The sequence below is a fragment of the Lemur catta genome, chromosome 1 (assembly GCF_020740605.2).
Source record: "Lemur catta isolate mLemCat1 chromosome 1, mLemCat1.pri, whole genome shotgun sequence".
In the NCBI taxonomy this organism is placed as follows: domain Eukaryota; kingdom Metazoa; phylum Chordata; class Mammalia; order Primates; family Lemuridae; genus Lemur; species Lemur catta.
In genome coordinates, this window is record NC_059128.1 from 40,751,234 (window position 1) to 40,767,576 (window position 16,343).

General features: G+C 41.0%; 1 protein-coding gene across 1 annotated transcript in view; it reads right to left on the minus strand.

The window, feature by feature from the left end:
* FBXO34 (F-box protein 34) overlaps positions 1-16,343 on the minus strand; it is a 134,027-nt gene that overhangs the window by 72,708 nt on the left and 44,976 nt on the right. The window lies entirely within an intron of this gene.

A 16,343-nucleotide genomic window follows, 5' to 3' on the forward strand; every position in this document is an offset into this window, starting at 1 on the left:
ATTCCCTATTCCCTATTATCTTCATTAATTCCTTATTGGACATAACTTATTTCTTTCTCTTTTTACCATGATAAAGAAATTGTAGAACATCTTAATTAATGTAGATTTTTTTAAGATAGATACCCAGAAGTGGAATTACCAGGTGAAAGAGTATCAACACTTATTTAAACAACTCATGACATGGAAAACACTTTTTTAGTTATTAATACAAATGATTTTTAAAAGGTTGTGTTACAGTAGGAGACAGGGCTGACACCAGACGCAGAGGCTTGCAGAGTGGGTGCAGGTATTGAAATAAACAACCTTCAGGCAGAAGAAGGTAACTAGGCTACTAGGCTAGGAGCTGGATGCAAGGACATCAGTGTGCATACAGGTGGTAAAGTCTAACTAAGGGGCGGGGAATTGATAACCACAGACAAGAACTGGCTTCAACTGACTTAGCTGTCTAGGTTACCTTACATGAGCTTTGGCTAATTACAATGTCATTTGCATTATGGTTTTAAAATTTCTTCAGCCTTGAAATTGCCATGACAGTTCCAAAACAACTATATAAAGCATGAAAATGGCAAGGAACCCAGTCCTAGGAATTACTACCCAAATTCTTAGTAAAAGCCAACCTCTTAGCCTTCAATATTCCTCTGCTCAATTAGCAAGACTTCATGAGACCAAAACCCTCGTCCTCCCAGTGCAGCTGCACTATTCAAGCCTGCCTGCTCCCTCTCTCTTGAGAGAGTGTACTTTCACTTTTGCCCTCAATAAAAGCTGCTTGTCTTGGCTTAAGTGGTGTGTCCTGAAATTCTTTTCTTCCCATAATCACCAAGAACCTGAAAGAACCTCCACTCGGAGGACAGTAACAGTTGTACCAAGTTACACTTAAATCAGCAACTTTGATTTTATCTAGTCCTTAAAAAAGTAGTTTTGTCCAATTATAAAACTCATAAATTATACGTGTAAAATCATAACTATCAAAAAGTAAAAAGAAAATGAAAAGATAATTTTAAAAAATAACCTGGGCTGTGGCTCATGCATGTAATCCTAGCACTCTGGGAGGCCAAGGCGGGAGGATTGCTTCAGGTCAGGAGTTCGAGGCCAGCCAGAACAAAATCGAGACCACCGTCTCTGCTAAAAATAGAAAAAAAAAATTAGCTGGGCAACTAAAAATAGAAAAAATTAGCTGGGCATGGTGGTACACCCTTATAGTCCCAGGTACTAGGTAGGCTGAGGCAGGAGGATCTCTTGAGCCCAGGAGTTTCACGTGGCTGTGACCTAGGCTGACATCATGGCACTGTAGCCCCAGCAACAGAGCGACACTCTGTCTCCAAATAATAAATAAATAAAAATAAAAATAAAAAAATAGGCTGGGTGCAGTAGCACATACCTGTAATCCTAGCACTTTGGGAGGCTCAGGCTGGAGGATCACCTGAAGCGAGAAGTTCAAGATCAGCCGTGTGCAACATAGCGAGCCTCTGTCTCTACAAAAAATAGAAAAATTAGCTGGATGTAGTAGTGCACTCTTGTAGTCCCAGCTACTTGAGGGAGGCAGGAGAATTGTTTGAACCCAGGCGCTAGAGGTTGCAGTGAGCTATGATGACACCATTGCACCCTAGCCCTGACAACAGAACAAGACTCTGTCTCAAAAAACAATAATAATAATAATAATCAATATTTCCCATAATCTCACCACCAAGAAATAACCACATAATATATCCATATAGACCTTTATATGCACATTTTATTAGAATAACAATTGAAGATAGGTGTCATAATGTACATCTTAGCATCAAACTGCATGTCTTATTTAATATCAATATTAGCTCAATATATCATGATCATTTTAAACTCCATGTCAGATTTGACTCACTTACAAAACTTTAATTCATCTTTTCAGATTCATCTCAAATACTGTCCTCCTTAAAACCTCTTGATTCCTCTTAGTTATAGGAATCAAAAAATTGATTCCTGTGATTTTTTCCTCTTCCTTTATGACCCTTATTTTACTCCAAATACATCTTGCATGTCTGTATTTAAAACCACCTGCTGGATTCTAAACTGCAGGAGGACAAGGATTATATCCTACTATCCACAAAAGGGTAGTGCACTTGATATTGCTTCAATGTTTAATGAATGATTATAACCACGTTAGTATAGATCACTATGTGTAGTATATATACAACCATGTTAGTGATCTGTACTAACGTGGTTATAATCATCTGATAGTAGATGAATATGATCTCCATTTTATAATGGTGTTTACTGCAGTTTGTTAATGTCCAACATTTATTGCATTTACAATATATGATCCACACATTATGCTAAGTATTTCACATATATTGTTGAATTTGATCAGAAAAACACCTCTACGAGGTATTGTTATTTCAGATAAGGAAACTGAGGCTTGAAGAGTTAAGCCATTTGACCAAGGTTGCACAGATAGTATAGAGCCAAACTTAGCAAAGATTCCAAAGCCCTTATCATGCCACTATATTGTTATGGGGAGTTTCAGATGAGTCAGACATTTAAACTACAAAGCACCACCCAGATATCATTGAACTGAAATGACAGTGGTTTCCATGTGGATAGCATATCTTCATTGTCAAAATCCCATCAGAATCCATGTGGTCTAGTGCAGTGCTTCTCAAATTACCTGTGGTTAAAGACTAGTTTTTTGTTGCTGCTGTTGTTGTTATTTTTAAAATACTTAATACATTGGGAGGCCAGGCTTGACGGTTCATGCCTGTAATACCAGCACATTGGGAGGTTGAGGTAGGAGGATTGCTTGAGGCCAGGAGTTCAAGACCAGCCTAGGCAACACAGCAAGACCCTGTCTCTACATAAAATTTAAAGATTAGCCATGCTTGGTGGCACATGCCTATAGTCCCAGCTACTCGGGAGGCTGAGGCTGAGGCTGAGGCAGGGAGGATCACTTGAAGCCAGGAGTTTGAGGCTGCAGAGAGCCATAGTCAGGCCAATACACTCCAGATTGGGTGACAGACTGAGACTCTGTCTCTTAAAAAAAAAAAAAACCACCAAATAAATAATATACTGTATATCAATTATATGTATATTAGTCACATGGCATTAAGACAAGCACTAACATTCACTGGATAATGCCAGGTAACTCATTCTTACATCTTTGACACATATTTTTCATATATGTCCCTGTTCTGTTTGTTGAAAAATGGCAAGAAAGAAAATGCTCAGAAGTGGGAGGTCAGGGAGTCTCTGCCCACGGGCTGTCTACTGAACAGCAATTTCCCCTTTTCATCCTTGTTAACAGAATTTTGATACCCTCTCTGTGCTTCAGGGGAGACGGACTCAGAACCATAGGGTGAATAATGATTGACCTAAGCCAAAGATTCTCAATGGGGTGATTGATTTTGCCTCCTGGGGGACATTCAGCAATGTCTGGGGACATTTCCAGTTGTCACTACTTGCGGGGAAGCACTATTGGCATATCCAAGGAGAGGCCAGGGATGCTGCTCAACAGCCTGCAATGCACAGCTCAGTACTTCACAACAATTATCCCACCAAAAATGTCAACAGTGCCACAGCCGAGAAACCCTGGTCTAAGGCGATCAGTGTGCTCCCAATATCCTTGTCAGTGACTGATTCAGGTATGGGAGTGTGATGCAACTGTAGCCAATAAAATGTAATGGGAAGCCTGCAGAGATGCTTCTGGAAAAAGCCTTTCTTACCCTTAAAAAGAGATATTCATTTTCTGTTGAAAAGCATTACTTCCCTAAATAAAATTGTATTTACCAACAATGAGATAAACATACAAGAAGAAACAGTCCCTTATCTACTGCTAGATGTCATTGTGTCTGGAATGTCGTGTCTGGAGCTGTGGCTGCCATCTAGGGCCCATGAAAGGAGTCCGCAGAGGAAACACAGAAGGATGAAAAAGTAGAAGGATGGAAGTTACCTGAGGCTGATGACATCATCGAACCTCGGATTTAGCCAGTCCTTCAGACTTCTTGTTATATGAGACAATAAATTCCATTACTATTTAAATCATGTATAAAGCTTTTAAAAATTTTGTAGCTGAGAGCTGGGCGTGGTGACTCGTGCCTATAATCCTAGCACTTTGGGAGGCTGAAGTGGGAGGATCGCTTGTGGCCAGGAGTATGAGACCAACCTGGGCAACATAGCAAGACTCTGACTCTACAAAAAAAATTTTTTGAATTAGCTGGGTGTGGTACTACACGCCTCTACTCTCAGCTACTCAAGAGGCTGAGGCAGGAGGATTGCCTGAGCTCAGGAGTTCCAGGCTGCAATGAGCTACTGCACTCCAGCATGGGTGACAGAGTAAGACCTTGTCTCTAAAAAAAAATAAAAGGAAAAATTTGTAGCTGAAAACATCCTGATATACATTTTATATTTTTATTTGATTTTGATATGTTGCATAGAAAATGAAATGTAGAGAGAAAAGACACTAACCTACTCCTTTGGAGGCCAGCTCTACAATTGTCTAGTAATAAAATAATTTTGCTTTGCTGTGCTTCCAGAATAATCCTAAACGAATGATACCAGAAGTTGATAAAATCAGTACAGGAAAAAAAATCTGTGTCTATTAATGCATAAGATGTGTTCTCTAAATAAATGAGTAGGAACTCATGTGACATTTTGAAATCTTTAAGAAAATGACATTTTCCAATCACTGAAATTTAATCTGGGCGAGCCTGCAGCATGAGCGCAAGACGGGCCAGCTTCCCTTGCTCTTCTGGAGCCCTGGCACACCTAATGCTCAGGCACCTGCTACCGCAGAGGAGAAGCTGCCTGGCCAGAACAACCTGGTTACATCAGCTTGCTAAATGGTTCAGGGGATAGATTTTACTCAGCATTGAGTTCTATAAAAAAGCCATCAACTTATTATGCAGTTTTAGGGTTTGCTGACATTTTCTTAACAGGCATAACTATACTTTTAATGTCAAGTCTTGCTTTGAAATATCAAAAACATTTTTCAAAAAGTACAGAGCTCAGATATCAGCATTTCATTACAAAAACAATCATTTGTTTTGTCAGTTAGTATTGAGCCAGAACTAGGGTTGCCTTCAGATATTTTCCTTGGAAATTTTTATGGTAATTTGGCTCCTTGTGAACGCACCATATAGCCTGTTTCACGCCACTGTATGGCCACACGCTCACTGTCACTCTGACAGAGAATCTCACTGACCTTTCACCGAACCTGTCTTTGCCCCTTCCTGGGATTGCAGAGCCATATGTATTTTTGGATGCCTTCAGCAAGACATAATCTGAATAGTAATGCACGTGTGTATTATTAAATTGAGCCTTTTTTGTCCCTTCTGTGGATGTCTCTCCTCTCAACAAAACCAAAGTGTGCCACCAAAGTAGCATAATGATGACCTTATAAAATTATTGAAGGTGTGAGCATCTCATGGCTTCCCCTCGTTCAGAGCTAGTCTGGTTTTCCTATCTTGGATTCGACATTTGCACGGTCAGATCATTTGCTCCTTAAAGCCCCATTGCTCCTGAGGCTTCTGTTGTTACTTTTACTGTTGCTGCACTTCTCTAGCTTTCTGCAAACTTTTTTCTCTCTTCTGCCATATCTCCCCTATTTTTTGACTTTCATACAAAAGCCTTGACTTTTATAGTCGTCACTGGCTAAGAAGAAGGCGTGATATCACTCCAGTCTCTGCATATTGAGTGCAGGTTTGAATCTTCTCCCTTTCTCAGCTCTTTCCTCCAGCCCCCACTACTCAAGGGCCACTTTCACATGGCTGCATGAAATTTCTGTTTTACATTTCCAATACCGGCAAAACTCTAGAGCTCCGTCCTGTGACTAAAACTAATGTGTGATTAATATGTGTGAATATTAGTCCCATTCTTAAGTTCATTAACTACTTCTCAAAAACATCTAAATATGTTCTCACATCTGTGTTATTCTGTGGGTTGGTACATCTGATTCTTAACTTCCTGATTTCAGGAGGAAGTTCTATTCTGATGATAAAAGCCCTATTGGAACATCACAGAAAAAAATGTTTTTCAAGCTCCAAAATTATTGGCTAAGCCATCCTTCCAAGAGGCGATCCAAAGCATGAAATGAGTTAAATTGGCATTCATCATCTCTTCCGTTTCCACCATTGCTCTTCACTTGAGTGGTTATCAAGTGGTCCAGGAAAGAGGCAAGCACTGCAATTCGGATTCACACCAACATGTTTCCATCCACTGCTGCAGTATGGCTGCCCATGACTTCTTCCCTGACTCCCTAAACAAATTAGTCATGGCCAAATCTGTGATCTCTCTTTTTTTTTTTTTTAAGACAGAGTCTCACTCTGTTGTCTGGGCTAGAATGCTGTGGCCTAGCTCACTGCAACCCCAAACTCCTGGGCTCAAGCAATCCTCCTGCCTCAGCCTTCTGAGTATCTAGGACTACAGGCGTGTGTCACCACTCCCGGCTAATTTTTTCTGTTTTTAGTTGTCCAGCTAATTTCTTTCTATTTTTAGTAGAGATGGGGGGGGTCTCACTCTTGCTGAGGCTGGTCTCGAACTCCTGACTTCAAGTGATCCTCCCACCTCGCCATCCCAGAGTGCTAGGATTACAGGCATGAGCCACCAGGCCTGGCCCCAAGATCTATGATCTCCTGGTATACTTTGTTTCCCCTTTGGTATTCCATATAAAATATTTCTATGTAAATTTATCTACATATGGAACTATTGCTATCCCCATATGAGCTTGATAACGGTATATACTACTGATTTGTTGAATCAGTGAGTGGATGAATAATCGATGAAAACAATTTCATTTACTACATCCATCTATTGGGAGGTAAAAATACTTTTTCATTAAGTGCGATGATATTTAACTTAACACATTTGTCAATTTTACATAAAGGGAACAAAATTAAAGAGTATGACCCTCCCCAAAGGCAGTAGCTGTGTGATCCTTCCCTGAACAGTTAACTAGTTTTCATTACCACAATGTTGCTGGAGTGAATCTTGTTGGCCTTTCCAAAGGCTCACGGTTTTCTTGGTGCCTTTTCAAAGGTAAGATGACTTAAATCTTCTCTCTAGAGAGTTGAATGCCAAATGTTAACATATTAGACCATATTATCATGGATAGGAGTGTAATTTGCACATTGCTGTCAAAGATAAATTACATGAATCTTTTAAAAATTATTAAATTACTTTTTCTTTTCCTTTTTTTTTTTTTTTTTGGTCACTGACTCAAAGCTCATTAAATTACATTTTAATGAGTTTGTGGCAAGGGTTGTTTTCTTATTTGTCTTTTGTTTTTGTTTGTTTTGCCTGGCCTCTTATTTGTTTTAAAAGCACAATTTACTTTTTTTTTTTTTTTGCGACAGAGTCTTGCTCTGTTGCCCCGGGGAAAGTGCAGCTGACATCATCATTATACCTCATTGCAACCTCAAACTCCTGGGCTCAAGAGATCCTTCTGCCTCAGTCGTCCGAGACTACAGGCCCATGCCACCATGCCCAGCTAATTTTTCTATTTTAGTAGAGACAGGGTCTCGCTCTTGCTCAGGCTGGTCTCCTAAACTCAAGCGATCCTCCCGCCTCGGCCTCCCAGAGTGCTAGGATTACAGGTGTGAGCCACCGCCCCCAGCCTCCTAAAAGCACAATTTAACATTCATTCAGGTAGCAATTGAACCTGACAATTTTACATTTTATCCCAATCTGAGCTCCCGCTCTGTTTTTTGTTTTTTTTTCTTTTTACTTCTCTTTTTCTTTGTTTCTTTCTTTTTATCTTTCCCCTCCCCCCATCTCTTTTATTGCCTGTCATTCTAATGGGACCATCAGTCAAATTTAATCCAGGGCAGGACTGATGAGTACCTAATCATTTTTTAAAAGCCATTTTCAAATACTTAAGAAAATGTAAACTATTTTTTCTCTGTATATTACTTGCCCCATTTATTGGGAGAAAAATAGAAAAAGGGAGATCTGGACAAATAGGGGATAGATGATTACATGGGGCATGTTCATACAACGGAATAAGAAACAGCAGTTAAAATGAATGATCTAGACCTATGTGTACCTATATGAGTAATTCTCAGAAAACATTTTATTCAAGTGATAAAAGCAAATTGCAGAACAATACACACTATATGTTACACTGTATACATCTTAAAAACACACACATACAGCAATGCTAGGTATTGCTATGAACAGCTACAATTGCAATAAAAGCATAAAGACATGGGTGAGAAAGGTCCAAAACAACTTCAGAATAATAGTTTCCTCTAGGGAGAAAAAGGGGGAAAGAATAGAACTGGACTGGGGTACACAGGAGGACTCCAATTGCATCTGTAACATCATATTTCCTTTCTTTTCTTTTCTTTTCTTTTTTAGTGATGGGGTCTCACACTGTTGCCCAGGCTGGTCTCGATCTTCTAGCCTCAAGTGATCCTCCCACCGTGGCCCCCCAAAGAGCTGGGATTCCAGGCATAAGCCACTGCACCCGGCCCGTATTTCTTTAGGAAAGAAAATATCTGAATGAAATATGGCTGTTAATATTTTTAAAAACCTAACTAGTGAATGCATGGATATTTGTAAAATTACTCTGAAATTTTTTGCATCTCAGATATATTTCATAAATGTAACAATGCAAATTTATCACTTAAAAAATTTAGGAACAGTTGTGATGCGAATACCCTTGAGAAGAAAACCAATTAACTTGTTTATTACCTTATTAATATTGAGGTGAAGCAAAAAAAACTTAGGTTCTTTCTTATTTTCACCTCTTATTCCAAAGCTTTTGTGAAACATAGACACTATTAGCTAAACATGTAAAAGTCTTACCGTATGAAACTGATAATTCTTCGTTAAGTGGAGGAAATGAAGCCATGATTTCTGTTTCTACTTACCCTGGCATTACTGCTCTATTTTTCCACTGAGAAGAAAATAAGAAATTCCAGGCATTTATAGGCCACCTGGAGTTTGAACTCTAGGGGCAAATGCTTCCGTATTGCTTTGAAGAGCACACACAGAACTGGCAAGGAGACAAAATATCAAAGTTCTCTTCTCACCCCTAAATCATCCTCCTGTCAGCTTCCTTTCTAGTTGGTTCCATACCCTCCAGAGTTGTACACAAATAAAGCACAGAAACACATGGCTGACCTATTACAAAGCAATGCAACTCAGTGACCAAGCACCATGGAGGACCCAGGGAGCCAAGAAATACGTAGGGAGAAACCCACACAATTCCATCCTGTGTCTTTATGAAGATCTGGCAAAGACATTGTCTGTGGCCACCTTAAAGGTGCCCAAATTCTTGAGCCTTCTGCTTCATGCAAAATAACTTTCAAACATATTATTAGGACTAATGATGCCTTAGCAAGCTCTAAACAAAAAGCTGAATAATCATTACAACCTTTTACTGGTCTGGTGCTATGGCTCACTCTGGTAATCCTAGCCTTTTGTGAGGCCAAAGTGGGAAGATTGTTTGAGGCCAGGAGTTTGAGACCAACTTGAGCAAGAGCAAGACCCCATTTCTACAAAAAATACAAAATTAGCTAGGCATGGTGCCACGTGCCTATAGTCCTAGGTACTTGGAAGGCTGAGGTAGGAGAATTGCTGGAGCCCAGGAGTTGGAGGTTGCAGTGAGCTATGAAAATGCCACCACACTCTACCCCAGGTGACAGAGCAAGACCTTGTCTCAAAAAAAAAAAAAAAGCCTTTTACTTTTGCCTGAAAGATTTAAAAGTGTTATGTAAAAAAGAAAAGGTACCACCAATTTAAAATGAGTTAGTGCCAAAGACTTATGTCAAAAGCAGCATCTGACATAAAGAAATCATTCTGTGATAACATATCTGATGGGAAGGAAAGCTAGTAACACCAAAGTCCAGCCTGAGCAAAAGCGAGACCTCGTCTCTACAAAAAATACAACAATTAGCCAGGTGTAGTGGCGCATGCCTATAATCCCAGCTATTTGGGAGGCTGAGGGAGGAAGACTGCTTGAGCCCAGGAGTTTGAGGTTGCAGTGAACTATAATGATGCCACTGCACTCTAGTCTGGGCTACAGAGCGAGACCCTGTCTCAAAAAAACCAAACCAAAACAAAACAAAACAAAACAAAAAAACACCAAAGTATACTCAGAAGGGATTTCTAGCTGAAAAAATCCTGGGCTCTGTGCAAGGCATTCTACAGTCTTTTAAAATGCTAGTCTTTCCTTGCCTCAGGAGAGAGAGGTCCCAGGAGACAAGAACTCAGAACTCAAGGTAGATTTGTTTTTCCTTAAAGAAATGTTAAGGTAATTTAGAAAGGGCTCTTCCACAATACACGGATCAAAGGCTGGTTGACAGTATTTACAGGCAGTGATTCTCAACCCTGGTTGCTCATTATAATCATCTCGGGAGCTTTTGAAAGATAGGATATACAGGGCGTGGTGGCTCATATCTGTAATCCCAGCACTCTGGGAGGCTGATGCAGGAGGATTGCCTGGGGGCCAGGAGTTGGAGGTTGCAGTGAGCTATGATGATGTCACTGTACTCTACCCAGGGTAACAGAGCGAGACCCTATCTCAAAAAAAAAAAAAAAAGAAAGAAAGAAAGGTAGGATGATTAGTCACTGCCCCAGACCAATGGAATCAGAATCTCTGGGAGGAGGAGCCCAGGCTTCTGTGATTCTGATGAACATGAACAATGAAGAATTACTGCCACAGGGACAGGGTGTGCTGGTAAAATGGGTCTTGGGGGTGAGGGTGGGCAATGCGGAGGAAACTCTGATTTATAGAGCATTTGCCTATTTTGTGGTATAAATACTCCCATCATGGTCAGTTGCAAGCTACTCATGTGACAGCACTAAATACAAAGTTGGGAAGAGATATGCACAATCATCTCTTCCTAGCTCCTGAGCTCTAGCCCCAGCACAGCACAGGTAGGAGCTTTTGATGATGAAGTTACAGCAAGGGGCTGGAAAGCAATGTATTGTGTCCTTGGGCTTTTCTGTACCCTCTGTAACATCTGACCCCTGACAGGAGGATGAGAGAAGAAACGTCTGGACCAGAGACTCCCAATTCAGGTGGGAAGTTCAACCAAAAGAAAACCCTGAGTGTCTGTTAGCGTAAAGAACACCAGCACTAGTCTCTGTTACTCCTGTGGAAGACCCATTTCAAGATGGAGCTGGGTCTGATGGAAGGATCCTTCTTCTGGGACCCTGACCCTATGGGAGTGCATATGATCCACACAGGACACTGGACCCTGGATCTCCATGACATTATATTTCTTCTCCCTCAGGGATCTTGTTCATTCAGAGAATTCCATAGTGATCCTTTTGGGCCTCTGTCAAATATTCCATTTGGAATGTCAGGAACATAAAGATCCTTTTCCAAATATTTAAACACATGCATTTTTTTCTTCTTAAATTATCAAGGTTTCTCTCAGCCAACTGAGCTCTCAACTCATCATCATAAGCCTTTCTTTTATTGGGAATAAACTACTTTTGATAATAGCCAGCAGTTTTTTCAAATTTTTCTGAAAGAATTTTCGTTTCTATTTTATAGGTGTTCAGCTCTTCACATGCATGACTGATCTTTACATCTGCTTTGGAAAAATTCTCCTCTATATTTACAGGACAAATTATCTCTAAATTGTTTTTTGGTGAAAATTCATTTCTTTTCCTTGATGCAATTCTGAAAGAACTTGAAGTTTCTGCCAGAGCTTGGGCCTCTCCCTTCCTGGGTTTTTTTTTTTTTTTTTTTTTCCCTAACTGCAATGGCATTTACTCATTTGGAGACTTTTCATATGATCTTTAAGTGCGTCAATTAATTTATTTTCTTTAGTTAATTTGGTGTACAATTGGGTTTCTTTTTTTTTCAAGAGGTTTTAAATAAGTAACTGAGCTGTACCAATCCATTTCTTCAAACTCCTTTTGGTTTATCTTCATTATATCCAATTTCAAGTTCCTACCATTCTAGGTCTTCTTCTCCAGAAATGACAGCCAAATCTCTCATTTTTAGCACATGTTCATCCAGAGGCTTGCTCTGACTTTCTTTATCATTTAGAACTTGTCACTTGTCCCATTTGCACTTTAGTGTTTCTAACTTTTTTTCTGTTGGGTAAGTTCACTTGATCTTCCTTTCCATTCTTCAGCCTGTTGTGAATACAGTTTTATGCTTTCTTGAAGGTCAAAATTTTAATCCAAAGCATCTTTTCATGATTCTGAAGTTGTTTTCATTCTTGTCAGGTATTGTGAAAGCTGTTGTGGTGACAGCTACCTGAAATTTTATGTGTTTCGATGCATCTTCTAAAGATTGAATCTTTCTTATAATGCCAACCATCAGCTCAACTTGTTTTAAATGTTCAGATTTCTCTTCTATCAGTTCTTTTCTCAAACTCTTTAAGCCCAAGAAGAGAGCTGGAAATTTCCAGTTCTTCATTAATGTCCTCCAGTTTTTATATTTTTGATCCTTTGTTCTCAAATGTGACTTTCCATTAAAATTGATTCAAGGCCTCTAAATTCTTTTTTTCTTCCTGTAGTGGATCCTTCATTTTGCTGGACCACTGATGAAACTTAAGAGGGTCTCAGAATTAGATAGTATTAATACCAATGATAACATCCTGATTTTGATGGTTATGTTGTGATTATATTGGAGAATGTGCTACATACACCCCGTAAAGTATTTGAGAATGATAGGGCATCACGTTGGCAAATTACTCCCAAATGGTTTTAGATTAAACAAGAAAACGTTTCTGTACTGTACTTGCAACTTTTCTGTAAGTTTCAGATTTTTTTTAAATTAATAAACTTTATTTTTTAAAGCAGTTCACAGCAAAATTAGGCAGAAAGTACAGGGCATTCCCATATACCCCCTGTTCCCACACATGCACAGCCTCCTCCACTATCACCGTTCCACACCACAGTGGTACACTTGTTACAACTGATGAACCTACATCGACACATCATTATCACCCAAAGTCCACAGTTTACATTAAGGTTCACCCTTGGTGTTGTACATTCTTTGGGTTTCGGGAAATGTATAATGGTATGAATTATGTATCCATCATTGTAGAATTGTACAGAATAATTTCACTGCCTTAAAAATCCTCTGTGCTCTGCCTACTCACCCTTACCTCCTCCCAATCCCTGGTAACCACTAATCTTTTTTACTGGCTCCATAGTTTGGCCTTTTCCAGAATATCATATAGTTGGAAACATACAGTATGTAGACTTTTCCAAATTCTTTTTGAATGAGGCTAAGTTTGTAAGAAATTTGATGTCTTTCTCCATAAGGGCAAAAATTTCAGTAGTCAGTTCTTTGTCTCTACTTGCATAAAGTAGGCTTTGAATAAACAAAAATAAGGCCGGGCAAGGTGGCTCCTGCCTGTAATCCTAGCACTCTGGGAGGCCGAGACAGGAAGATCGCTTGAGGTCAGGAGTTCGAGACCAGCGTGAGCAAGAGTGAGACCTCCGTCTCTACTAAAAATAGAAAAATGAGACAGGCATTGTGGTGTGCACCTATAGTCCTAGCTACGCAAGAGGCTGAGGCAAGAGGCTTGCTTGAGCCCAGGAATTTGAGGCTGCAGTGAGCTATGATGACACCCTGGCACTCTACTCAGGGCAATGGAGTGAGAATCTGTCTAAAAAAAAAAAAAAGGAAGGAAAGAAAAAAAAAGAAAGAAAGAAAGAAAAGAAAGAAAGAAAGAAAGAAAGAAAGAAAGAAAGAAAGAAAGAAAGAAAGAAAGAAAGAAAGAAAGAAAGAAAGAAAGAAAGAAAAAGAATAATTGAAAATACAACTGTGACTGAATACCACCATTTCCCACAGCAATCCATGAAGACCTGGGCCTGGGATGAGGTCCCCTGGCGGGGCTGCCACCACCTGGCACAGTGTCCCAGGACAGGTATGACCCAGAGCATCACCACCTTCACTCTGAAACCTTCAGGTTGCCAGGACCCTGTCAGCCACATCGGATGCAGAGAACACCAGTGAGCAATCCACCCAGGACCAAAACCAGTGGTTGGCAGCAGGCACAGACCTCAATGGAGTAAAACACTGGCTCTCCCGCTCTCAATTTTTTTGTTGTTGGTTTTGTTTTGTTTTGTTTTGTTTTTTTGAGACAGGGTCTTGCTCTGTCCCAAGGGTTAGAGTGCAGTGGTATCATCATAGCTCATGGCAACCTCAAGCTCCTGGGGCTCAAGTGACCCTCCTGCCTCAGCCTCCTGAGTAGGGGGGGGCTTCAGGCATGCACCATCACACTCGGCTAATTTTTGTCTTTTTTGTAGAGATGGGGATCTCACTCTTGCTCATGCTGGTCTCAAACTCCTGAGCTCAAGTGATCCCCTGCCTCAGCCTCTCAGAGTGCTAGGATTATAGCCAGGAGTCACTGCGCCCCAGCTTCTTCTGCTCTTGATGGGAGATAAATGTTTTTTTCCGAGCCCCTGAAGGCTTTATCTGGACCACAAAAGTCACAGAAAACACCCTGTTCTCAGCTCCCTTCTTAGTTTTTGTCTGGCCTCTGAAGGTGAGTTGGGGTGGGGTACCAGAGGGTCGTAGAGAGCCCTACAAAGGGCTTCAACATACTTCACTAGTTTTACCTTTAAAAAACAAAGATAAAGCAAGTGGTGTTTTCAGTCTTCACATTTCTAGAATGTGAAGTCCAACAGTGAGCAAGGAAAGCATTATTTTCAAATGATTCCTGCATATGGTGATAATATGTTTTTGTTGTTGTTGTTGTTGTTGTTGTTTTGAGACAGAGTCTCACTTTGTTGCCCGGGCTAGAGTGAGTGCCGTGGCATCAGCCTAGCTCACAGCAACCTTAAACTCCTGGGCTCAAGCGATCCTACTGCCTCAGCCTCCCGAGTAGCTGGGACTACAGGCATGTGCCACCATGCCCGGCTAATTTTTTCTATATATATTTTTAGTGGTCCAGATAATTTCTTTCTATTTTTAGTAGAGACGGGGTCTCGCTCAGGCTGGTCTCGAACTCCTGACCTCGAATGATCCACCTGCCTTGGCCTCCCAGAGGGCTTGTGATAACACGTTTGATGACGCAGAAGCCCCTCAGCCTGCTGAGTAGATGACAATCGTAGGCGGCATTGGGTGCTAGATGGCACTCTCCTCACAAAGGCAAGAGTGCTGGGCCACCTAAGCATCTCCTCAGTATAAAACCTGGTCCTTGAGCCATAGGAGACCCAGGCCATATTCAGTTCAACGAGTAGCTCGATCTTGTTGACAATGAAACTGGGGATCAGCTGGGGATGAGTTGATTTTAGCTGGGAGAGAACAGTAGGTCTGCTGAGCTCGGCCGACCTTGCTCACGTGTCTCAGCGTTACCTGGGGGTTGGCTGATCTGGGCTGGATGGGGCGGCTCTACTAATCTTAGCTGGACTTGCTCATGTGTTTTGAGGTCAGCTGGGGGTCAGCCGATGTAGGCTGGGCTGAGCAAGCTCACTGTATCTGTGGGTCAGCTGGGAGTCAATGATGTAGGCTGGCCCTAGCTGTGCACTGGGCCCTACCGTCTCTCATCCTCTTAAAACAGAAAAGCCTACTCATGTCTGCCCTTGGCAGTAGTGGAGGCACTCAAGAGCCTTTGCAGGGTAATTATCCAAATTGCATTTTGAAAGGTTGTCTCTGGCTGCAAAATGTCAGCAACTATTTTAATGGCCTTTTCTGTCTATGAAGACTTCATCCTCAGGGAACCTAAAGGTTGTCTGAAATGGGATCTAGAGTAAGAGTAGATGTGGATGTCCATTTCCTCTTTTGGTTCCATGGCTCACTTCACCAGCTTCAGAACCACAGCATCTTTGCCAAGATCTGCGCCTACAAAATGCATGCCCTGTGCTCTCCCTCTTGCCCTCTGTAACTCCATTTTGAAACGAAGGCTTGAATCTAATTAGCAGAATCTACATCACATGTCTGCACCCTAACAAGAAGGAAAGCTGGGAAAGGGAGTTTTGGGTTGTGCCCTGAGAAGGCAGGATTTCTCCTAAGGGACTATGACAATGGGAGAGAATGTTTAAAAGATTTGGTGCAGCCTTGAATGACAGATGTTCATTACAGTTGCTCTACTTGTCTCATGTGATCTGGCTACTCAGGACATAACTGTTCGTCTGTAGAGTGTGCATAGAGAAAAACATTACCATGTGAGGTGGCTTGTAGAAGAACTCTGTATAACAGGGACAGAGAGGGATAACCTGGCCCAATTCAATCCTCTTTCAGGGAATCTGAGACATACAAAGTAGACCAGTGAGTGGCTGGCAGACAGGGAAAGCTGGGTTACAAGAGTGGGAAACAGGTGTGGGGAGCAGAGAGCCACAATCATCTCAGTCAGAGGCGGTATTTACAAAGCCTGTGAATGTAGTGGTGTCACTAGATTTGCCACAGTACCTGGACTAAGATTCTAGTTTTATGTGGAGCCTGACACAGAACT